Raw genomic sequence first — 27,458 nt, 5'->3', positions numbered from 1 at the left:
CACTTTCACAGCATCATCTTCCAGGATTTGAAATACCTCAACTGGAATTCCATCACCTCCACTAGCTTTGTTCTTAGTGATGCTTTCTAAGGCCCACTTTACTTCACATTCCAAGGTGTCTGGCTCTAGATGAGTGATCACACCATCATAATTATCCGAGTCATGAAGATATTTTTTGTACAGTTCTTCTGTGTATTCTTGCCACCTCTTCTTAATATCTTCTGCTTCTGTTAGGTCCATACCATTTCTGTCCTTTATCCACCCCATTTTTGCATGAAATGTTCCCTTGGTATCTCTAATTTTCTTGAAGAGATCTCTAGTCTTAGCCATTCTGTTGTTTTCCTCTATTTCTTTTCATTGATCACTGAAGAAGGCTTTCTTATCTCTTCTTGCTATTCTTTGGAACTCTGCATTCAGATGCTTATATCTTTCCTTTTCTCCTTTGCTTTTCACCTCTCTTCTTTTTTTAATTTTTATTTTTACTTTATTTTAGATTACAGTACTGTATTGGTTTTGCCATACATTGACATAATCCGCCACAGGTGTACATGAGTTCCCAATCCTGAACCCCCCTCCCACCTCCCACCCCATATCATCTCTCTGGATCATCCCCGTGCACCAGCCCCAAGCATCCTGTATCCTGTATCGAACATAAACTGGCAATTCATTTCTTACATGATAGTATACATGTTTCAGTGCCATTCTCCTAAATCATCCCAACCTCTCCCTCTCCCTCTCCCACAGAGTCCAAAAGTCCGTTCTATACTTCTGTGTCTCTTTTGCTGTCTTGCATAGAGGGTTATCATTACCATCTTTCTAAATTCCATATATATGTGTTAGTATACTGTATTGGTGTTTTTCTTTCTGGCTTACTTCACTCTGTATAATCAGCTCCAATTTCATCCATCTCATTAGAACTGATTCAAATGTATTATTTTTAATGGCTGAGTAATACTCCATTGTTTAGATGTACCACAGCTTTCTTATCCATTCATCTGCTGATGGACATCTAGGTTGCTTCCATGTTCTGGCTATTATAAACAGTGCTGCAATGAACATTGGGGGAGAATCTCTTTAACAAGTGATGCTGGGAAAACTGGTCAACCACTTGTAAAAGAATTAAACTAGATCACTTTCTAACACCACACACAAAAATAAACTCAAAATGGATTAAAGATCTAAACATAAGACCAGAAACTATAAAACTCCTAGAGGAGAACATAGGCAAAACACTCTCCGACATAAATCACAGCAGGATCCTCTATGATCCACCTCCCAGAATACTGGAAATAAAAGTATAAATAAACAAATGGGATCTAATTAAAATTAAAAGTTTCACCTCTCTTCTTTTCACAGCTATTTATAAGGCTTCCCCAGACAGCTATTTTGCTTTTTTGCTATTTCTTTCCCATGGGGATGGTCTTGATCCCTGTCTCCTGCACAATGTCATGAACCTCATTCCATAGTTCATCAGGCACTCTATCTATCAGATCTAAGCCCTTAAATCTATTTCTCACTTCCACTGTATAATCATAAGGGATTTGATTTAGATCATACCTGAATGGTCTAGTGGTTTTCCCTACTTTCTTCAATTTAAGTCTGAATTTGGTAATAAGGAGTTCATGATCTGAGCCACAGTCAGCTCCTGGTCTTGTTTTTGTTGACTGTATAGAGCTTCTCCATCTTTGGCTGCAAGGTATATAATCAATCTGATTTCAGTGTTAACCATCTGGTGATGTCCATGTGTAGAGTCTTGTCTTGTGTTTTTGGAAGAGGGTGTTTGCTATGACCAGTGCATTTTCTTGGCAAAACTCTATTAGTCTTTGCCCCACTTCATTCCACATTCCAAGGCCAAATTTGCCTGTTACTCCAGGTGTTTCTTGACTTCCTACTTTTGCATTCCAGTCCTCTATAATTAAAGGACATCTTTTTTTGGTGTTATTTCTTAAACTCTCGTAGGTCTTCATAGAACCATTCAAATTCAGCTTCTTCAGCGTTACTGGTTGGAGCATGGACTTGGATTACCATGATATAGAATGCTTTGCCTTGGAAATGAACAGAGATCATTCTGTCGTTTTTGAGACTGCATCCAAGTACTGCATTTTGGACTCTTTTCTTGACCATGATGGCTACTCCATTCCTTCTGAGTGATTCTTGCCCACAGTAGTAAATATAATGTTCATATCAGTTAAATTCACCCATTCCAGTCCATTTTAGTTTGCTGATTCCTAGAATGTTGACGTTCACTCTTGCCATCTCTTGTTTGACCACTTCCAATTTGCCTTGATTCATGGACCTAACATTCCAGATTTCTATGCAATATTGCTCTTTATAGCATTGGACCTTGCTTTTATCACCAGTCACACCCACACCTTGGTATTGTTTTTGCTTTGGCTCCATCCCTTTATTCATTCTAGAGTTATTTCTCTTCTGATCTCCCATAGCGTATTGGGCATCTACTAACCTGGGGAGTTCCTCTTTCAGTATCCTATCATTTTGCGTTTTCATACTGTTCATGGGGTTCTCAAGGCAAGAACACTGAAGTGGTTTGCCATTCCCTTCTCCAGTGGACCACATTCTGTCAGACCTCTCCACCATGACCCACCGTCTTGGGTGGCGCCAAGGACATGGCTTAGTTTCACTGAGTTAGACAAGGCTGTGGTCCTAGTGTGATTACATTGACTAGTTTTCTGTGAATATGGTTTCAGCGTGTCTGCCCTCTGATGCCCTCTTGCAACATCTACTATCTTACTTGGGTTTCTCTTACCTTGGGCGTGGGGTATCTCTTCACGCCTGCTCCAGCAAAGTGCAGCTGCTGCTCCTTATCTTTGATAAGGGCTATCTCCTCACTGCTGCCCTTCCTGACCTTCAAATTGGGATGGTTCCACTGGGCCCTCCTGCACCCTCACAGCCACCGCTCCTTGGACTTGGAGTTGCTCCTCCCGGCCGCCGCCCCTGGCCTCGGGCCCTGGGTGGCTCCTCCCATGCCACCACCCCTGTCCTCAGACCCAGGGTAGCTCCTCTTGGCCATTCCTGTGCCGTCACAGCCTGGCACTCTCCGCCGCTGCCCCTGACCTCAGACGTGGGGTAACTCCTCTTGGCTGCCACTCTTCAAGCATGAGTCCTCCCACATTCTGCCCCTGACCTTGGACGTGGGGTAGTTCCTCTCAGCCGCGCTTAGTGTGCTGGTCGCAGCCGCCTGCGCTCAGTGTGCTGGTCGTTCCTTGAGAATTCTTCTTACTTTCTCTCAAATTCTGAAGACTGATATAAACTTTACTAAGGGTTATGGTTTGTTGCAATGTATCAATGATTTGCTTTTTTAGCTCTCCTTCTCAAGCCTCCTCACAGGAAAACAGCAACTTGCTAATGTTTATAGCCTTAAAGGGATGTAAGTTTGCCAAAGAAAAATTACAGGTTTTTCAAACAGGGTGTTGATATTTAGGGCGTATGATGTCAAAAAATAAAGGTTATACCTAGATTCAGATAGACATCACAGTATACAAAATTTCCTAAAACCCAAACTGAGTGCGTACTGTAAGGTTTTTTTGGGCTGTTAATTACTGCCAAAATTGGGTTCCAAATACCTGTCTTATGTACAAATCTCTATATATTTTATTCAATGACATTCAATAATGAAAACTGTGACTCAATTTTATGGGAAGAACTGGACAAAAAAGAGCTTGATGAACTCTGCTGCTCTTGGGCTTCCCTGGAGGCTCAGATGGTAAAGAATCTGCATGCAGTGCAGGAGACCTGGGTTCGATCCATGGGTAAGAAAGATCCCCTGGAGAAGGGAACGGCAACCCACTCGAGTATTCTTGCCTGGAAAAATCCCATGGACAGAAAATCCCATGGACTGGCAGGCTACAGTCCCTGGGGTCACAAAGAGTCAGACTCAACTGTATGACAAAGAACACAGCTGCCCTTGGGCAGCCCAATTATCAGATTCCCTTTTCCTTCTCTGAAGAAGAAAGGAATGCCCTTTGGGTACTCCTCTTAAATCATGGAGATCATTATTACCCCATAATTTATTAAGGTAATAACTGGACCTTGTGAAGTAGAGATAACCCCACTGCCTTTTATCTGTTACTGCTGTTGCCCTATTTGTTAAGGCCATTGAGAAAATCACTGTGGTAACCACTTTAACAATTCTTTTTAACTTCATGCAGTAGAAGCCCTACTGAATTCTCATCAAATTTCACCTTTCTTAGTCAGCTGCCCCGCCTCCTATAAGACCTTTTGTTAACTGTCCCTCACATAACTCTCTTATATGGTAATAACTTGAACTGACTACTCTTTCTCTCTGTCAACTGACTGATTCCTCATGTCTGATTAAGGCTGACAGCTCTTCTCCTGTTGTCTCCTAAATCATCTACATGAAATTCCATTGGATATAATTTACTTCTCATAGTTCACTGACGATTATTAATTAAAAGTAGCAATGGCAAGTATCATGTTGGGTATGTTATTACAACTCCTTCTGAAACTGTTGAGCCTACATTTTCAGCTTTGGCTACTTCAGCCCAACAGGTAGGTTTGAAGTACACAGGTTTGTACTTCAGCCAAGGGCAAAACTAGCAATATTTATACAGATGGTAGATACGTGATTTTGAGTTGATCATGATTCTGAAATGTTCTGTAAGCCACATGACTTCTTTACTTCCAATGGAAATAAAATTAAAACAGCTCCCATATTCAGGAATTACTGGATACAATACCATACCTTGTGATTTAGCTATTGTTAAGATTTTAGGCCATTATAAACTTGACTCTCTGGAAGGTAAGGGAACTCATATTGCTAATATTTCTGCGAGGGACAGCGCATTTAAGGAAACTAACAACAGCTAAACCCCAATCTTGATGCAAAGGATGTTTCCTCAAATGATAATTAGAAAAACTTGCCAGTAAAACCTAACAATAGGCCTTAGAAAAGGAAAAAAAAAAAAAAAAGTTTGGAAGTTTAGCAATTGTTGGTTTAATAAAAAGAGGAAGCTATAGTTTGGACCAAATAACAACTCAGTCCTATCAGAGATTTCAAAATTTCCACTTCTCACCACTATGCCTGCATTAAATCATTGATCCACTAACAAGATGATGACATACAAAAATAAATATTGGTGGGGAAACATTAGGAAAAATTCAAATTTTCCTACCTTTCTTGTCTCACTTCTCCAAAGTACAACCCAAGAAAGCTTATTCATACTCCTCCCACCATTTTAAACTGCCTAATGGACCATTTCAAGCCTGACAATAGACTTGATACAGCTTCCTCTGTTTAATTGAGGTAAATATGTTTCAGTCATGTTCTTATGTTTTCACACTGGACTGAAGTCTTCCTTTGCAGATAGGTTACTGCCTCTTCTGTGGCTAAAGTTCTTCTGAAAAAGCGTATCCATACCTAGGGCACTCCTCTTGAACTTCATAATGACTGAGAAAACCATTGTTCTGAAAAATATTTCAACAAGTCTGTGCTGTTTGGTTTGTTTCACCACAACCTCACTGTGCTTACGACCTTTGATCTTCTGGTTTACTCAAACTAACAGCATTATTGGCAAAATTTGTAGAGGCTTTCCAAACAGTTTGAACAAAATTTTGCTGTTGATTCTTCTAAACCTCAGAACCACACCTTCTGAAGCCCTTAAATTCTTACCCTGTGAGAGAGTTACAGGGTGTCCAATATGTTTGCCTCCTACTTCTTGAGAAGATAAAAGAAGAGATATTCCAATATTGTAAAAGCCTAACTTCTTTCATTAAAAATGTCCACAATGTTTCTATTTTGCACTCTCTCAAGACTAAAACTTTCAGCATCTCACCCTGCAACTGGGAGATTTTGCTATTAGAAAAGACACCCCCAGGAAAATTCTTTACAGTCTCTATGGAAAGAGCTCAAAACTCTACTGCTAGCAACCCTTGCTTAGCTATACTCCAGGAGATAGACTTAGATTTTTGTGACATCCCTAAAGAGAGCATCAAACCTGAGGGCAAATATTTCCCCAAATTGAAACACATGACATATGATGAGACAGTTTGCCCAAGATATCCAGACCAGACCTATTGGAGATTTGTCATCTATCTTTCATGATGACAAAATGGTTCAGATAATCTCCAATGTCTCTGATTTTGATAATATATGAACTTCAAATAAAACAGGGCTGAGAGTTTTCCCTCTTACCTCTTCTTGTGACTCCAATGTGTTTCCAACCTGTGCACTTGCCCTCTAACATGAGACACTACATGCGAGGAAGTTATTTTCTGGCCTTGAGGGACAGAAAGTCATGGAAACCTGATCAACAATGTTTTCAAATTAATATCTATATCAGAAGGAAGTCACGTTAAAAAAAAAAACAAAAACAAAAAAACAGAAATTTCAATTAAATAGTGTTGGGAGGAAAGAAGGGAGACCTCCCACACCCTTTAATAGTAGTCCATTAGGAAGAAGAAGACTTCTGTTCTTCCTAGCAAAAATTCAGCCAATGAAAGGTTTCTGAATCTTTATCACAGCTTTCCCAAACCTTTTTTGTTTTTCTCCTTCTTATAAGCATGCTTTTTCCCTCACTCTGGCAGAACTTGCATGTGGGTGTTATGGTTGTACAATGTGAATTGCAATTCTCTGCTAATCCCAAATAAACCCATCTTTGCTGGGAAAATATTCAGCAGTCTATTTTCTAAGTCAATAACCATTATTACAAAACTCATTTCTCTTAGTGGCTTTTTATTTCCATTATCTCTGAGAACTTTAATTTCTCTTTCTATTTGCTCATACACTTCAGTATGTATTTAAAATTATTTTCTTTGGACTCAAGTTAAAAGTAATTTCTGAGTCACAAAGAAGCCAATAACGACACTGTATTTTATAAAGAATGGGCTTTGGAGGTGATACTGCTGGTAAAGGACCCACCTGCCAATGCAGGAGACATGAGAGACATAAGTTTGATCCCTGGGTCAGGGAGATCCCCTGGAGCAGTGCATGACAACCCATTCTAGTATTCTTGACTGGAAAATTCCATGGACAGAGGTGCTTGGCAGGCTACAGTCCATAGAGTGGCAAAGAGTCAGACATGACTGAAGTTACTCAACATACCTGGAGTTCATAAAGAATACTATTAAACTATTTGTTTTACTGTTTATCACTTTCTAGATAATATCTTTCTTTTTTTTAACGTTTTTCTTGAAGTATAGTTGATTTACAATGTTGTGTTAATCTCTGCTGTACAGCAAAATGATTCACTCATACACATATAAGTATTCTTTTTTAAATATTCTTTTCCTTATAGTTTCCTTTTTCTTATAGTGTGTCAGGATATTGAGTATAGTTCCCTGTGCTATACATTAGGACTTTGTCATTCTAGTTGATATTTTATAGGCTATGTATTATGAGTCATTTTGACTCTATTCAGGTACTAGTTGAGAGTTCTTTCCACCTTCTAATTAGATTCTGTTGATCACTTAATACACTTCATCGCATTAATATCTTTTAAATTGTTCTCTGTTGCTTCCCTTTTGCAATTTACCCTTTCTTAAAATTAACCAAAATTTTCACTTTCTTTTCATTTCCTGTCTCCTAGGAAACTACGTGAAAATGTCATCCTGGCTGGAAAGAGTTCAGCTATTTATACTGGCACATGTTAATTCTCATAGCAGAAGGCTTTGTTTGTGTTTGCTAACTGAACTCTATTTTGCATTACTTTGCTATGGTTTGTAGTGTGTTCATGTTTTTGAAAAGTCTACAATGTATCTAAAGAGTAGTGGCAGATAGTTTTCATATTTTTTCCTTGGTTTATCTTTTCAACTGTAAAATGTTCACTTCACAAAGGAATAGTTAACTTTCAATGACAACTTGAGGCAACCCATTTTCTGACTAGCAAAGAGCAGTTGCCACTAACATTATTGATATTTTTAATCCACTGATATATTATTGAAGATGCAGCCTCTGTCTAGCCTATGAAAAATGAATGCTACTTTATTTTCTGGTTTCTTTCTGGTTTCTTTTTTCCTTCCCTCAACTTTTCTTTGACATATTGTTTAGTTTTCTTAATCTTAACCATGCAGTCTGATGGGTGGTAGCCAAATTCCTGAGAAACTAAATTTTCCTGCTTATTTGTTTTTTTCAGTCCCTACACTCCGGGCAGAAACCGACCCAAAGGGAATTCAGAGTAGCCTTTGAGCTAAAGTAAGACAGGGTAAATCACCCCCTCTGGGTTAGGATATGCCTCCAGACAATATATTTTCTTAACATCTATAGGCTTTACTGATAAAGAAGAGGTTCTCCCAAGAGTCAAGAGGTGAAAAAAACACTCTGACAGGATCAGCTTCTATCATTCTGATTGACAGAGTGGGGAGGTTTAAACCTGCAGTCTGCAAGGCTACGATTGAAATCTTAGTAAATAATCAGCAGAGGCCTTTTCTTGTTATTTTAGGAATTTTCCCCATTCTCCTTTCTGGTGAAATTGTAACAGAATGTGCTGAATTCCACATTGCATTTCTGAGACTTTGAAATTTTAATCTTTTCATCAACTTGCAGTGGAATCACAAACAAGCCTTATATCTCAGTTCATTACCTTTGTTTCCCCAACTGTTGGCTGAAATGACAAATTACAGAAAGCAAACACACTAAGGTGAAAACATGCATTATTTAGCATAGCCATTTTGGTAAAATAGTGTTATAGGATTATCTTATATGAACACGAAGAGTTATCTTTCAGCAGAATTCAATAATATCCTAATTTAACTGAAATAAAGAGAATAGCAAATATATGAATAAAAATGTAAAATAGAAACGTCAGTAAAAATGCTCCTTTTGTAAATAAAAAGTGAGTATGGATGACTTGGAGGTGAGAAAGCAGGATATAAATGAAGGCATTCAAATTTCATGACTATATAACTTATGCTAAATATTTTCACATGTGCCATTTTATTCAATTTTCAAAAATATACTATGCAATTGATAGGTATTTTACGGTGGACAAACAGACCTCAACACAAGCTAATGCTTTGTAAGGGAGGAGAAAGGCACAACTGCTTTTAGGAAATGATTCTGCTGTATACATAAATTATGTTTTCATTGGAGGCAGGGGGGTTGTTGTACATAGAGCAAAGAGAAAAAAACTGGTGACAAAGGGTGAACTGTTGAGGAACTGAGTCAGTCAGTTTAGTTAGGAGCTATGAAGATAAATGAACTCATCATTAGTTTAGATAAAGTGAAAGTGAAGTCGCTCAGTTTTGTCTGCCTCTTTACGACCCCATGGACAGTAGCCTACCGGGCTCCACCGTCCATGGGATTTTACCGGCAAGAATACTACAGTGGGCTGCCATTTCCTTCTCCAGGGGATCTTCCCAACCCAGGGATCAAACCCGGGTCTCCTGCATTGTAGACAGACACTTACCATCTGAGCCACCAGGGAAGTCCAAAAGCTGTTCTAATTATTGCAACCATAGGAAGGAACATTTTCAAGTTTGAAGAAAAAGTTGTTGTTTGTTATAGATAGACAGCCAAATAGTAATAAATATCTTAGACAAGACTACTAGCAAATTGGAATTATTAAATTTACCTAACATATTGAAATTTCTGTGTGGAAAAAACTGCATACAGAAGAAAGTTGCCCTAGATTTCAGACAATGTTTTTCTCATTTTTATTTTTTCTTTTACTATATGGGAGGAAGTAGCTAATTTGGAAAAACTGAAAGAGATAAAGTTTTAGCTTCTGTAAAATAGCATTATCTTCAAGGGGCCTTAAAATTCTGTGCACTAAATTCTGAGAGTTTTATCTTGGGGTGTCCTCCATTTTTAGGCACATCCTTAACAAAGGCGAATTAGAAGAGCTATTCACACAGCCACATATTTTTTAAATAGTTTGAACTTATTGGATAGTAGATTTACATTCAGGTGTAAGCAGAATGCCAACTACATGATTTAGATCACCAAAAGCATATTTGTCTTTTTTGTTATTGCTGTTAAAAAATATATACACATTTGGGATCTGCAGAGTGATATCAGTAAGGTAGCTGAGTGAGAGACACCAGACTCCATTCCTACAAAAAGAGAAAAAATTAGACAACAATAAAAGTAGGTCAAAAATTAGATCCACAAGCAAAATTAGCTCTAGGAGAGCCCTGGAATCCATAAGAAATTTCAACAACATAATGGAACAAAAAATAATTGAGAATAAACACACTGGAGAAGGGAGAATTGTTTTGTTTTGCTTGCATAATCCCATCCTCTAGGCCAGAAATACTTGACTCGAAGAGAGAACTTCCCTGCTAAAAACAATGCATCTCATACATAAACGGAGAAGGCAATGGCACCCCACTCCAGTCAGTACTCTTGCCTGGAAAATACCATGGGCAGAGCAGCCTGGTAGGCTGCATTCCATGGGGTTCCTAAGAGTCGGAAACGACTGAGCAACTTCACTTTCACTTTTCACTTTCATGCATTGGAGAAGGAAATGGCAATCCACTCCAGTGTTCTTGACTAGAGAATCCCAGGGATGGAGGAGCCTGGTGGGCTGCCATCTATGGAGTCACACGGAGTCGGACATGACTGAAGCAACTTAGCAGCAACAGCAGCATTTACAGAAAGAGTATGATAATTTTTCCCAGGCTTCGAGAGCACCACACAAATGCCCTACTTCAGTTTTACCCCAGCCACATACCAGCAAAGCTGAGACTATAAAGACAGCTAGGACAAGGAGGAAAAGATAAGCTATCATGCTGACCATGTAGCAAAAGTCACTGTAGCATTCAGTGACCTGCTCTGTAAGTGATCTCAGGCATTTTGGATCCATTGCTGATTTCAACATCTTTCCCCTCACAAGAGATACCTTACGACTTGACTTTCAGAAATTCCATGCTATAGACATATTTAGAATTCCATAAATATCACTACCATGAAGATTCTTTCCTGTGTGGTTTTTCTCTATAATTTCTACTATTGCTGTGCAAATATCTAAAAATTAGCATAAAAGCAGAGTCAATGGATAGCAGAAGAAAGTATGTATGGTTTTTATATTATGCATAAAATGCAAAAGCTAGATAACATATCATTAACTACTGTACTAACATAAAAGACAATATGTTTTGCAAAAACCCATATTACAATTCAACAAAACCATTCTCAGCCATTTCTTAAAAGTATATACCTGTACCTTAGGTAATTTGTATAGCCAGTATAAAGCAGAAAGCAACAAATTCCAAGTGAAGTATGACTGTTGCAAATAGACAGCATTTAGAAACAACTGCTAAAGGATAAAGATATTTAAGGGATTAAAAAGAAGGAAATGCAAAATAAATGCATCTCAAAGCAAAGAAAAATAATGTTGAATATTGAACATATTGATGTGTGCATGAATATATTGATAGGACTTCCCTGGTAGCTCAGCTGGTAAAGAAGCCACCTGCAATGTGGGAGACCTGGGTTCAATCCCTGGGTTGGAAAGATCCCCTGGAGAAGGGAACGGCCACCCACTCCAGTATTCTGGCCGGGAGAATTCCATGGACTGTATAGTCCATGGGTTTGCAAAGAGTTGGACATGACTGAACAACTTTCACTTTGACCACTTTATTAACAAAGAACCTTTTAGACCTCTTACATTATTCTTAAATCTCCATGAGTTCTACATATCTAACTTCATATTAGAGAGGAATGTACTTAACTAGTGGGCTTCCCAGGTGACACCAGTGGTTAAGAACTTGCCTGCCAATGCAGGAGATGGAAGAGATGCAGGTTCAACACCTGAGTCAGGAAATTCCCCTGGAGGAGGCATGGTAACCCCCTCCAGTGTACTGGCCTGGAGAATCCCCTGGACAAAGGAGCCTGATAGGCTATAGTCCACATGGTTGCTAAGAGTCAGACACAACTGAAATGACTTAAAACACAGATGCACATACTGAACTAGAGAGGAAACTGCACAAGTTTGTATAACTAGTAAATAGTGAAGATTTCAACCCATGTTTTTAATCCAATTTTCTGCTGATAACTGGTGCTGTACTCCTTCCATTACATGGAATAGGTAATGGTGACCTCCTCCAAGAAGAATTATGGCAGACACCTTGCCTCCCAGGACTGCTGCTGCCTGTGCTCCTGTCCCTGTGGCAGACCCCTGCTGACCCAAGCCTCCACAGGAGACCCTCAAACACTCACAGGCAGGTTTGGCTTGGTCTCTCCTTTCCCTGTTTCCTGGTGTACCCAAGGTATTGCTTATGCCCTCCAAGTGTCTCTGGTGAGTATAAGGTTGATTTTAAGCATTATTGTGCCCTTCTACCATCTTCTTATAGCTTCTCCTCTATCCTTAGAAGTGGTGGACCTTTTTCTGTAGGCCAAATTCAGACTTAAATTGAAGAAAGTGGGGGAAACCACTAGACCATTCAAGTATGACCTAAAGCAAATCCCTTATAATTATACAATGGAAGTGAGAAATAGATTTAAGGGACTGGATCTGATAGACAGAGTGCCGATGAACTATGGACGGAGGTTTGTGACATTGTACAGGAGACAGGGAGCAAGACCATCCTCAAGAAAAAGAAATGCAAAACAGCAAAATGGCTGTCTGAGGAGGCCTTACAAATAGCTGTGAAAAGAAGAGAAACAAAAAGCAGAAGAGAAAAGGAAAGATATACTCATTTGAATACAGAGTTCCAAAGAATACCAAGCAGAGATAAGAAAGTCTTCCTCAATAACCAGCCCAAAGAAATAGAGGAAAACAATAGAATGGGAAAGATCTCTTCAAGAAAAATAGAGATACCAAGGGAACATGCCACGCAAAGATGGACTCAATAAAGGATGGAAATGGTAGGGAACTAACAGAAGCAGAAGATATTAAGAGAGGTGGCAAGAATATACAGAAGAAATGTACAAAAAAGATCTTCAAGACCCGAAAAATCATGATGGTGTGATATCTCACCTAGAGCCAGACATCTTCGAATGTGAAGTTAAGTAGACCTTAGGAAGCATCACGATGAACAAAGCTAGTAGAGGTGATGGAATTCCAGTTGAGCTATTTCAAATACTAAAAGATGATGCTTTTGAATTGCTGCACTCAATATGCGACCAAATATGGAAAACTCAGCAGTGGCCACAGGATTGGAAAAGGTCAGTTTTCATTTCAATCTCAAATAAAGACAATGGCAAAGAATGCTCAGACTACTGTACAATTGCACTCATCTAACATGCTAGGAAAGTAATGCTCAAAATTCTCCAAGCCAGGCTTAAGCAATACATGAACCGTGAACTTCCAGATGTTCAAGCTGGTTTTAAAAAAGGCAGAGGAACCAGAGATCAAATTCCCAACATCTGCTGGATCATTGAAAAAGCAAGAGAGTTCCAGAAAATCATCTATTTCTGCTTTGTCATCCAGAAAATCATCTGTTTCTGCCAAGTTTATTGTAGATCACAATAAACTGGAAATTTTTAGAGAGAATCTGAGAGAGATGGGAATAGCAGACCACCTGATCTGTCTCTTAAGAAACTTGTATGCAGGTCAGGAAGCAACAGTTAGAACTAGACAGGGAACAACAAACAGGTTCCAAATAGGAAAAGGAGTATGTCAAGGCTGTATATTGTCACCGTGCTTATTTAACTTATATGCAGAGTATATCATGAGAAATGCTGGGGTGGATGAATCACAAGCTGGAATCAAGATAGCCAGGAGAAATATCAATAACCACAGATAAGTAGATGATACCACCCTTATGGCAGAAACTGAAGAAGAACTAAAGAGCCTCTTGATGAAAGTGAAAGTACAGAGTGAAAAAGTTGGCTTAAAACTTAACCTTCAGAAAACTAAGATCATGGCATCCAGTCCCATCACTTCATGGGAAATAGATGGGGAAACAGTGGAAACAATGGTTGAGTTTATTTTGGGGGGCTCCAAAATCACTGCAGATAGTGACTGCACCCATGAATTTAAAAAGATGTTTATTCTGTGGAAGGAAAGTTATGACCAAACTTGTCAGCATATTAAAAAGCAGAGACATTATTTTGCCAGCCAAGGTCCATCTAGTCAAGGCTATGGTGTTTTCCAGTAATCATGTGTGGGTATCAGAGTTGGACCATAAAGAAATTTGAGCGCCAAAGAATTGATGCTTTTGAACTGTGGTATTGGAAAAGACTCTTGAGAGTCCCTTGGACTGCAAGGAGATTCAACCAGTCCATCCTAGAAGAGATCAGCCCTGAGACTTCATTGGAAGGACTGATATTGAAGCTGAAACTTCAATACTTTGGCCACCTGATGCAAAGAGCTGACTCATTTGAAAAGACTCTGATGCTGGGAAAGATTGAGGGCAGGAGGAGAAGGGGACCTCAGAGAATGAGATGTTTGGATAGCATTACTGACTCGATTGATATGAGTTTGGGTAAACTCCGGGAGCTGGTGATGGACAGGGAAGCGTGGCATGCTGCAGTCCATGGGGTCGCAAAGATTGGACATGACAGGGTGCCTGAACTGAATTGAACTGAAAGCCTTTGACTGTGGATCACAACAAACTAGAAAATTCTTCAAGAGATGGGAATACCAGACCACTTTACCTACCTCCTGAGAAACCATAACGGGACATAGAACAATGGACTGGTTCAAAATTAGAAAAGGAACATGACAAGGTTGTATATTGTCACCCGGCTGATTTAACTTACATCCAGAATATATCATTTGAAATGCCAGGCTGGATTAATCTCACACTTGAATCAATTGCAAGGAGAAATATCAATAACCTCAAATATGCAGATGACACCACCATAATGGCAGAAGGTGAAGAGGAACTATATAGCCTCTTGATGCAGGTGAAAGAGGAGAGTCAAAAACTGGCTTAAAACTCACCATTCAGATACAAAGATCATGCATCCAGTTCCATCTATTCATGGCAAATAGATGGTGAAAAATGGAAATAGTGACAGATTTTATTTTCTTGGGCTCCAAAATCACTTGTGGATGGTAATTTAAGCCATGAAAGTAAAAGGCATTGCTCCTTGGAAGAAAACCTATGCTGAACCTAGACAGTATATTAAAAGGCAGTGTCATAACTTTGCTGACAAAAGTCTGGATAGTCAAAGCAATAGTTTTATTTATTTATTTATTTTCCAGTAGCCATATATGGGTGTGAGAGCTGGACCATAAAGAATGCTGAGCACCAAAGAATTGCTGCTTTTGAACTGTGTTCCTGTGGAAGACTCTTGAGAGTCCCTTGGACAGCAAGGAGATTAAACCAATCAATCCTAAAGGAAATGAACACTGAATATTTATTGGAAGGACTAATGCTGAAGCTCCGATATTTTGGCCTCCTGATGTGAAGAGCTGACACTGGAAAAGAGCCTAATGCTGGGAAAGATTGAAGACAGGAGGAGAAAAGAGCAACAGAGAATGAGATAGTTGGATGGCATCACTGACTCGATGGACACAAGTTTGAGCAAACTCCAGGAGATATGAAGGACAAAGAAGTCTGGCCTGCTGCAAAGAATCAGACATGACTTAGCAGTTGAATGAAACCAACAACCAGAATAAGTCATATGCAGGTCCCCAAAAGGCAAGGGAATGAGAATATTTTTATAAAGGGGAAGAGGAGTGTGGGAGGGCTACAGTAAACAAAGTGTGTGGCATTTCATTGAATCTGTTTTTTGCCAAGATAGAAGAAGACTTTAGCTTCTTCCTGTTGGGTTTTGCAATTGTTACAAGGCATGAGATGTCCCCTTTCCTGTCTTTCAACTATAGTTAATTGAGTTTTCTGCTCATTAATTTTTATAATATAGAAAGACATTTGAAATATCACATTGGTGAAAAACTCTCATAGGTATTGGTACATATAGCATCAATTTTTCTAGAGGTAAGTAGGTAAGTTTCCCAATAAAAGGAATTGACAACTCCTGTATAGATTTTGTAACAAATAGTATGGAACCCAGATTAGTGTATAAATTAAAAAAAAAAAAAAAGAAGAAGCAAAATGTACATGCAATCTGGACCAAAATAGCAGCAATTTCCTTATATGTATTTGGCTTGAAAGTGTCCTCAATCCCTTATTATGAACTATTATTTGTTACTAAGAGAATTTACCTGGGAGTTTTATTGTTTGATTTTTCCTTCAATAACCATGTAACTCTCATTGCATTTGATTGTTTTCCAGTTATTCATCTCATTGTCTTTACAATGTTCCAATTAACTATGAGATAACTAAAAGCGGATGGCAGATTCTCAGCCAGTGTTACCTTTACATTCTCTGTTCCTATTGACTCAGTAGAACCCAATGATGCAGCATGTACACAGAAGCTAACAAAATATAAATTGGGCACCTGCAAGTGTTCAATTTTGTCTCTTTTTCTTTTAAAAATAGATTTTTTCCCCATGGAGGTAAGTTTTTTCTTAAATAATAGAGAACAATAATTAATGCCTTTTCTCCATCATACCACATACCCAATCAATCACAATACTTAAAAGTTTTCCCTTCATTTGCAAATGCTTCATTTTCTGATATTTTAATATCTTCACTAGTCTCTAGTTAACCAAAGTGTTTACCACTCTTAACTCTTTTCAGCATCACCAAAGCCATATCCTTAACTAAAAGTTACTTGTACACAGCAAAGAGTTTAGCCTTCCTAAGGTCTCATTTCATGGTTCCAGCCCCCGATTTATTCAGCCATTTTTCAGAGTAAATAAAAACTTGTGAAAGAATCATTCAGTGTTCCATTGCCTTATTTCTAAACTTGTTTTTCAAATCGCTCCCTTTGTTTAGCTTAAACATTCACTTTGGGTAATTAACATATGTTATATAGAATGTTTCCCCTCCGAATAATGTAACCAATTTTTAAATTTTATTTTTAAGATATTTCTAATTGCGATCTGGAGAATAGATTAGAGAAAAGAAATGCTGAGAGCAGGAAAACTATCTATAAAACAGGGAAGAGGGATTAACTAAAGCAGCACTGGTAAGTAAAGGTAAGAACTAAGATAGTGAGGTAGCTAAACCTCAAGTTCACATTATCTTCACTGTTCTTTTTCCTTCCTAAAGAATTATATATATGCTTGACCTTTTAGATACTGACTACTCTTTTTTTTCAGTCTTCAAAGCAATTGTAAAACTCTTGGCTGACACATGAGGCATGCACATTGATATAACAGCATTTGCCTTCCAATCTGTACTAATTGATGTCCAGGTCCATTGGACTGAATATATCCTACCATTTCCAGAATATACAGGTTATACACTTTTTTCTTGTTTTATTAGGTTTTTCTTTATTTATTTTTGTGTTCTAGCCAAAATATCCAAAAAGATTAAAGAAAACAACTGCCACTTCCAAAGAGGCAGGAGCAAAAATGAAACTTTGAGAGCAAAAGCAGGGTACTGTGCCTGTCCCCAGCATTCAATACCGCCAGAGCAGGGGACAAAACTCCTAAGTCAGCCTTCAGTCTTGACAGCTGGACACACCCTGATCCTCTCCCCATCTCAGGAACAAGACTGTGCCCCCCTCAGCCAGTGAGAAAGCAACAGAAACTTTGTGTTATCATTTCCCTGTGCTTCAGCAAGGGCCCCATAAAGCCTTGCCTGAATTTCTTGTCTGGCCTTTATTCATTCCTATTAATTGGAGAAGGCCAAGCACTCTGGTCAGTATCAGATAATATGGGAAGGTTAATAACTATTATATTGGAAAATAAATGTTCTTTAGATTTTAAAGCGTTCTTCACCTTCCAACTTTCAGGATTGGTTTGCTATATTAACATCTATCTATCTATCTATCTATCTATCTATCTATCTATCTATCTATCTATATCTATATCTATATATTCTCTCAGCATAAAACTAACCCTCTTGACTTTTGGGAGAAACCAACTCAATATAGTAAAGCAATTATCCTTTAACTAAAAATAAATTAATTTAATTTTAAAAATCACTAACTCTCTCTCTTTTTCTCCCTGTGCTGTGCTTAGTCCCTCAGTCATGTCTGGCTCTTTGTGGCCCCATGGGCTGCAGCTCTACAGGCTCTTCTGTCCTTGGGGATTCTCCAGGCAAGAATACTGGAGTGGGTTGCCATGCCCTCCTCCAGGGGATCTTCCCCACCCGGGGATTGAACCCAGGTATCCTGCATTGCAGGAGGATTCTTTACCATCTGAGCTACCAGGAAAGCCCATTTATTGTTCTCTGGAAAATTAAGGTCACTAATTTTTCTCAGGTGTTTCAAAATATTATGGCCATTTTACCTTAGTATGTGTAATTTTCAGATTATTTGCCCAAGTACTCAGAACTAATTGTCCATTCTATGCCCCTGTGTTCTGTGACACTTTCTTGAATCATTTATTTCAGAATTTACTCCTGACCATGCTTTCAATTTCCCTAGAAGTCTTATTAGTAAAATTGTCAAGTTTCCAGGATTGATCTTCATGTTTTCCTATAGCTTCTTTCTTATTATTTTTACATCACCATTTATTTTATTCTACTTTCTCAATGATTCCCCAAAATATCTTACACTATTTATATTCATGTCATTTTAATTCCTAAGAAAATCACCTTCCCATGTTTTGCTTGATTATTTATCATTGTTCTAGTTTAAAACTTAGAGGAGATCCTTTTCTGTCCCCTTTATTGTCTCTATTCCTTTTGCACTTAGTTTTATTTGGTGCACTTTTTCTCAATTGTGTGACAATTCTTGGCTGTGTTTCATAATACACTACTGCTACTACTAAGTCGCATCAGTCGTGTCCAACTCTGTGCGACCCCATAGATGATAGCCCACCAGGCTCCTCTGTCCCTGGGATTCTCCAGGCAAGAACACTGGAGTGGGTTGCCATTTCCTGCCCCAATGCATGAAAATGAAAAATAAAAGCGAAGCCGTTCAGTTGTGTCCGACTCTTCACAACCCCATGGGCTGTAGCGCACCAGGCACCTCTGTGGATGGGATTTTCCAGGCAAGAGTACTGTAGTGGGGTGCCATATCCATCCCTCCATAATACACTATGAGGCCTGAATAAGCACTCTGAAAACTCTGTGAGCCTGGATGGGCATTATAAATGAAAGACATTTAATGTAAAAAGACTGGATGGGGACCTCCAAACATCAATGCTTGTAAATATTTCTCTGGTCTGTCATTGTCACCAGAGAAGAATGCAGCTTCCTCTTTGCCTGAGAATATAAACCTACATAGGCTAATGCCCAGGAAGCTGAAATGACAACAGGCTGCCCTTGTGGTACCCTGCTTTTAAGGCATAGAATTTGGCTTCATCTCTCCACTTCTAATGAGCTACCCCATGCTGCGTTCACTGCTTTCTGGAAGCCCCAGTTCACAGTCTTTCAGATTTAATGTTTCAGGTGTTTAAACATCTCTTTCTCCAAGGTGGATTCATGTAGGGTGGGTTTTCAACAGATCCTTCCTTTTTGGCCTCCCTTCACTTGCACACTCTGAAGTTCTTACTGCCTCCTTGCTATGCTCATGTGCAGGTTAAACTGACTTGATCTTCATAGGCTTCCCTTGACCAACACTTGGGTTTCAGTTTCATTTGCTTGATTATGTCAATTACAAATTATCTCTGAGTTTTCTTTTTTTTTCATAATTTATTGACTTTTATCTTTTAATTTTATCTTCAGTTGTTTCTTCTTCATCCCTGTGGGTTTATACCATTTTAAAATCTGATACAATCATTTTAATGTTTTCATTTATGTTGCCTTTTATTATTTTTTTTTTTTTTCTGGTAGGAAGTTGCGATAATCTATGTTTAGCCAAAAGTCCAGGTGATATATTTTAAACGAAAGAAATTTTCAAGGAAAAAATATAAAGGATTATGAAAAACATCAACAATGGAAGAAATGCAATCTAGTGGGGTGATGCAATGGAAAGCAGTATGGTGATAATGGTATGGATAAAGCAATATAAGGAGATCTCAAGTTGTTGATGCCCTAGATAAGGTAGATGATCAAACCAACTGGCATCACAGGTACAGGTCATCTCAAGGCATTCTCAATATCAAAACCGTGATAATGATAGATTTCAGTCTTTGAGGAGTACTCAAATACTACACTACCTAGAACATTTTTTTAATGATTTTTATGATAACTCTCCCCAGACAGATCAAATTAACTAGAATGCTCAAACTGGATACATGCAACAACTTCTGAACTGGTCTCTGAATTCAATCTTATACATTTTAAATGATTCTATATATTGTAACTAAAGTACTTGTATAAGGCAGTAGTATCCAAAAATTTAGAAAAAGATATGATCAAGCATCTTCTCTAAATGTATACTTCATTTTCTGAGGGATGAAGGATAATTACAGTTCCTATGGCTTTGTGTGCACTTGCTGTCAGCAGTAACACAGGGCCCTATGACACTTGGAAGGATATTAGATTAATGTTCAGCTTTCCCCAGTGGTTTTGTGGTAAAGAATACATATGCCTGCATTGACGGAGAAGCAGGTTCGATTCCTGGGTCAGGAAGATCCCCTTGGAGGAGTAAATGGCAACTCATTCCAGTATTATTGCCTGTGGACAGAGGAGCCTGGCAGGCTACAGTTCATGGGTTTGTAAAACATTAGACATGAGGGAGTGACTTAGCATGTTCTCAACCTTAAAATTACTGACAATTTTTGGACAGAGTCTCATGTTTTCATTTTGAACTAGGACTTGCAAGTTATATAACATGTTTTATTCTTACTTCACAGGGCTGCTGTAAGAATTAAATGAAACAAGTAGCATAGTGTGTCATAGACATTAATCCTTCAGTGACTCCAGTTGTCAGCCTTATTAGTATAAACGTTATTAGTAGCAGCAGTAGTAGTAAAAAATAAAAGAACGTTATTCAGTAGCACTTGGTTATACCATAGTTATCAGTCACTCATTCTTCCATGTAGAAGCATTCATTATTCCTTATATGTTAGACATTGTGCTGGGAAATATCTCAAAATTACCTGTTTATCTGTGTTCTCCCTTACAGCCTAACAGTCTTGAGATAAGATAATTTATAATAAAGAACATTTATTGAAATGTTCATTTTAATAACCCTGTGGTACCAAATAGAGTTGCTTGACAATTGTTTGCAGGGAAATAAAAGACTAAACATTTTGAAAGTATGTTATCAGCTACAAAACTATATAAAATGAAAACAACTTTATTACCCACTGATTTTTAACAGTATTAAGTGCCTTACTATTCAATTTTAATTTGGATCTGCCACCCACTCATTCCCTTTGCCAAATATTGCTAAAAGTTTGATTCATTTAAATATTATAAGCCATGATACATACTATATTCATTAGGAACCAGGAAAATGTTCAAATGTGGCATACTTAATATTAACAAGTTATAATGGAACAGACCTCTAATGCAATTGCATTATCTTATAAAATTGATATCTCTTAATAACCATACTAGGAATACATTACATTTACCAATAGTTTGATGTCCAATGATAGACATAATTTAAATAATTGTGAATTATTTCAGAAATCTTTTGCCATGATGTACAAAATATCAGTTCAGTTCAGTTCAGTTCAGTTCAGTCGCTCAGTCATGTCTGACTCTTTGTGACCCCATGAATCACAGCACGCCAGGCCTCTCTGTCCATCAACATCTCCCGGAGTTCACTCAGACTCACGTCCACCGAGTCCGTGATGCCATCCAGCCATCTCATCCTCTGTCATCCCCTTCTCCTCCTGCCCCCAATACCTCCCAGCATCACAGTTTTTTCCAATGAGTCAACTCTTCTCATGAGGTGGCCAAAGTACTGGAGTTTCAGCTTTAGCATCATTCCTTCCAAAGAAATCCCAGGGCTGATCTCCTTCAGAATGGACTGGTTGGATCTCCTTGCAGTCCAAGGGACACTCAAGAGTCTTCTCCAACACCACAGTTCAAAAGCATCAATTCTTCAGCACTCAGCCTTCTTCACAGTCCAACTCTCACATCCATACATGACCACAGGAAAAACCATAGCCTTGACTAGACGGACCTTAGTCAGCAAAGTAATGTCTCTGCTTTTGAATATACTATCTAGGTTGGTCATAACTTTTCTTCCAAGGAGTAGGCATCTTTTAATTTCATGGCTGCAGTCACCATCTGCAGTGATTTTGGAGCCCAAAAAATAAAGTCTGACACTGTTTCCACTGTTTCCCCATTTATTTCCCATGAAGTGATGGGACCAGTTGCCATGATCTTCGTTTTCTGATTGTTGAACTTTAAGCCAACTTTTTCACTCTCCACTTTCACTTTCATCAAGAGGCTTTTTAGCTCCTCTTCACTTTCTGCCGTAAGGTTGGTGTCATCTGCATATCTGAGGTTATTTATAGTTATCCTGGCAATCTTGATTCCAGCTTGTGTTTCTTCCAGTCCAGCGTTTCTCATGATGTATTCTGCAAAAAAAGTTAAATAAGCAAGGTTACAATATACAGCCTTGACGTACTCCTTTTCCTATTTGGAACTAGTCTGTTGTTTCATGTCCAGTTCTAACTGTTGCTTCCTGACCTGCATATAGGTTTCTCAAGAGGTAGGTCAGGTGGTCTGGTATTCCCATCTCTTTCAGAATTTTCCAACAGTTTATTGTGATCCACACAATCAAAGGCTTCTGCATAGTCAATAAAGCAGAAATAGATGTTTTTCTGGAACTCTTTTTGTTTTTCCATGATCCAGTGGATGTTGGCAATTTGATCTCTGGTTCCTCTGCCTTTTCTAAAACCAGCTTGAACATCAGGGAGTTCACGGTTCACTTATTGCTGAAGCCTGGCTTGGAGAATTTTGAGCATTACTTTCCTAGCATGTGAGATGAGTGCAATTGTGTGGTAGTTTGAGCATTCTTTGGCATTACCTGTCTTTGGAATTGGAATGAAAACTGACCTTTTCCCATCCTGCGGCAACTGCTGAGTTTTCCAAATTTGCTGGCATATTGAATGCAGCACTTTTACAGCATCATCTTTCAGGATTTGAAACAGCTCAACTGGAATTCCATCACGTCCACTAGCTTTGTTTGTAGTGATGCTTTCTAAGGCCCACTTGACTTCACATTCCAAGATGTCTGGCTCTAGATTAGTGATCACATCATGATTATCTGGGTCTTGAAGATCTTTTTGGTACACATCTTCCGTGTATTCTTGCCACCTCTTCTTAATATCTTCTGCTTCTGTTAGGTCTATACAATTTTTGTCCTTTATCAAGCCCATCTTTGCATGAAATGTTCCCTTGGTATCTCTAATTTTCCTGAACAGATCTCTAGTCTTTCCCATTCTGTTGTTTTCCTCTATTTCTTTGCATTGATCGCTGAAGAAGGCTTTCTTATGTCTTCTTGCTATTCTTTGGAACTCTGCATTCAGGTGCTTATATCTTTCCTTTTCTCGTTTGCTTTTCACCTCTCCTCTTTTCACAGCTATTTGTAAGGCCTCCCCAGACAGCCATTTTGCTTTTTTTTGCATTTCTTTTCCATGGGGATGGTCTTGATCCCTGTCTCCTGCACAATGTCATAAACTTCATTCCATAGTTCATCAGGCACTCTATCTACCAGATCTAAACCCTTAAATCTATTTCTCACTTCCACTGCATAATCATAAGGGATTTGATTTAGATCATACCTGCATGGTCTAGCAGTTTTCCCTACTTTCTTCAATTTGAGTCTGAATTTGGCAATTAGGAGTTAATGATCTGAGCCACAGTCAGCTCCTGGTCTTGTTTTTGTTGACTGTATAGAGCTTCTCCATCTTTGGCTGTAAAGAATATAATCAATATGATTTCGGTGTTGACCATCTGGTGATGTCCATGTGTAGAGTCTTGTCTTGTGTTGTTGGAAGAGGGTGTTTGACTTTCAGTGCATTTTCTTGGCAAAATTCTATTAGTCTTTGCCCTGCTTCATTCCACATTCCAAGGCCAAATTTGCCTGTTACTCCAGGTGTTTCTTGACTTCCTACTTTTGCATTTCAGTCCCCTATAATGAAAAGGACATCTTTTTTGGGTGTTAGTTCTAAAAAATATCAAATTGTGTCAATCTTTTATGATTTCTCTCATAGCAAGAAAATAATAGAATGCTATTTTGCTTTAAAAACATCTCTTATTAAGAAGCTCAAAAGATAACTCCAAAAGTCTCAACTTACCAAAAGGGTCCATTTAAATTGAGAGATCTTTAAAGTCACACTTTCTAGACATATTCATAGATGATTGCCAAAATATCAAATTATTTTACCTTCGGTTTTTATATACTACATATGTTCAGTGGGTTATTCAATGCTGATATATTCATAAAGTATTTTAATTCTTCAGATTGGGTAAAAAATACAGTTTGAGGAAGTTGCCACTTAAGAGATTCTAGTTATCTTGAATATATTAACTATGCATTGACATGCATAAACGGATCTATCCAAAACTTTTTTGTTCTGTGGGCTTGGTGATAAGTTAGTATTATTATTAGTACTAAAGTTTCACTTCGATGGAAAGTAAAAGTTTTGAAGACAAAAAAAAAAAAATCAAAAAACAAAGATTACATTAAAATTCTTTTGAATCAACACTTACTGATTCAAATCAGATAGTTTGAATCTATGTACCATATTTCGAGATAGAAGAGAGATTTATCACTGATTTGCTGGTATGAAGAAGCAGAGTTTGACTAAGGTAAATAATAATAATAGCAGCCTTTTACTGATATACTGTGTGTGTGTGTGTTCAGCTGTGACTGATTCTTTGCTACTCTATGGATTTCAGCCCACTAGGCTCCTCAGTCCACTGAATTTTTGCAGGACACCAAACATAATTGTCAAATAATCCATGTATATTATAATGTATATTTATATATATAACTGGAAGTTATAATTTAGTTCGAATTTCAAAGCCCAATTTGACAAATGGCATAATTAATGGAAGTTGTAGTCCAGTCACCAATCAGATGAAATTGGATTGAAACCTAAGTAAGTGTACTTTATCTGTATTCACAATTAACTTGCAAATGACAGATAGTGAAGATGTAGAAGAAAAATCTATTTTATTTCTCAGGGCAGTAATGTGAAGATACTAAATCATTGTAAATATTATAATCAATGGTTAAGAAACATAGAATAAAATAAAACTGAAAATGTAAAATTCATTAATTCAAACATTTCATTATTTAAGTGAATAGGAAATATTTATATTAATTTAAGGTAAAAAACTGAAAACCATAAACTGCCTAAGAAAGGTGCATTAAATGTAGCCACTGTAAATGTACTGGTTATATGTTCAAAAACTACTGGTAGCTAGCTATATTTTGGGTTTTAGAGTGTCAGAACCTAAATGTAGTGGCAGATAATTTACTTAGAGTTTGCATAACCTGTAACATTATCTGTTGTCAGCACTGTAGTGGAAATGTATTAATGTTGTGTATAAATACACTTATATATGTGTGTGTGTGTGTGTGTTAGTCACCCAGTTTTGTCCATCTGTTTGCTCAAGACCCCATGGATTGTAGTCCATCAAGCTCCTCTGTCTATGGAATTCACCAGTCAAGACTACTGGAGTGAGTAACCATTCCCTTCTCCAGTGGATCTTCCCTACCTAGGGACCGAACTCGGGGTCTCTTGCATTAAAGGTAGAGTCTTTACCATCTGAGCCACCAGGGAAGCTTATATTTGTGTAACTGAGCACTTAGTTACTTATTTGGCTACACCCCCAGGGGCACGGATGGAACCTGTGCCCCCTTCAGGGGGAGCACCGGACCACTAGAGAAATCCACAAAGACCATTTAATTCAGAATGTATTTTAATAGTGTTTCAATGCTTACTGTTTGATAATGCATGTTTTTCTATTTCCTCTTCATATTCAGAAGCTAGAAACCCAATTTTAACTTCATGCAAAGAACATGAGATGCTGAATTTTCAAAAGAAAATAGCAGTTCTAGACTGTTCACAAACTGCATTTTGTATGAAGTACTTATTCAGTCTTTCAATAGCAATGAAGTTCATTTCCTTGCAAATGAAAAAGGATGTGAGTATGTTCATGAAGGAACATCATGGATATCTCTGCAAAGGCAAAGTTATGCAGTGCATTTGCAGAGAGGTCTGTGACTACACAAATCTTTTAATAGCCCTGGTTAATAATTTACAAATGCTATGTTTTTAAAGTTTGATTTGAGTTACTATTTCAAAGAGAATCACAAAATTCTCTCATTACCACACAATTTGAACAAAGCTAAATATAGCTGAACTGAAATATTCTTTTATATTTTGTTTCTCTATGTGGGTAATAAAGAAATAATTGTTACAGCTAGTCTTGGGGACGGATAAAATTGTACTTCATTTCCTCCTGAAGCAAAATTCTAAAAAAGTACTAGTGGTAGGTTTCCATCTACCAAGAAGAAATAAATAATGACTCTGTACAATTTTCAAACTTTGCAAATTGTCATATTCATATAAAAGAGCAGTGATATAATATAGCAAGCTACATAAATTAACTCTAAATTTATTTCTAAAGAGGTTTTCACTAGAAAACAATTATACTTTGTTCTAAAACAACAACTAATCTCTTAAGTAGTTAGCCCAGTTTTAAAAGCACCCACGCTAATTTTTTTATACTACTTCTATATTTTAATTTCATGGATCCCTATATTTTTTTTAACTCTTGAACTATCAAGCAAATATTATTTGAAAGACTCCATACAGTGTATTCAATGTGCAATGATGAATTCCACATCATTGCTTCCTTCAGTGAGCTTACATTTGAGGGGAAAATTGCAGACAGGAAATAAAGTTCAAGTAAAATCTGATAAACACATTAATAAAGAGTACATAGATTTTATTTCAGTGGCACCATGCAGTCAAGAGTTCGTTGTGGGCATTTTGCCTTTTTAGTTAATCCCACGCAGATAGTGGAAGAAAACATCAAGTAAATGTCAAATGAATAGACTTTTTTAGGTTGTATAGGTAGCCCCTATTTGCAAATAATTGGATTATCAGATATGACTCAAAGCTATTGCGAACAAATGAATCAATCAATAATCATCTTAAAGGGGGAAAATGGCATATCTGTGTTAAAAATCTGTCAATGCCATTTCAGTTAAACTTATATTTTATTCAACTTATTTTGAGTTGGATTCATAGTTGTCATTTAACTCTAAGACCCATATGATGTTGATATGAAACTTCACCTATCATGCAGTTCTCTAAGCAAGTAGTTGTTTAAAATGGTAGTTAAAAAACTACCATCGATACAATAGAATATATCACTTTGAGAAAATAGTTTCCAAACTGTTTATTTGTAGGGTTACATACTAAAGGTTAATTAATAAATATATTTTAATAATTTTTTTGTTTTGTATTATATTTATCAGATTGGAAGGGGAAGTAGAATTTTAGAATTTTGACAAATTTGCATGGATACTGTTTAAGAAGTGTGTTTATTCCATCAAACCAAATAAAGGAGTAAAACGTATTAAGGAAAAAATCATTTTTAAAGAGAAAATATTTAAGGAAAGCCAAGCACTAGTCACAAAAGTATCTGTTTTACCTCAAATGATCTTTGCAAAAGTCCAATTCTAAGCCCAAATTCTCCTA

The sequence above is a fragment of the Capricornis sumatraensis genome, chromosome 12 (genome assembly GCF_032405125.1).
Source record: "Capricornis sumatraensis isolate serow.1 chromosome 12, serow.2, whole genome shotgun sequence".
NCBI lineage: Eukaryota > Metazoa > Chordata > Mammalia > Artiodactyla > Bovidae > Capricornis > Capricornis sumatraensis.
The sequence above is the reverse complement of the archived record's forward strand: the minus strand, read 5'-3'. Positions refer to the sequence as shown.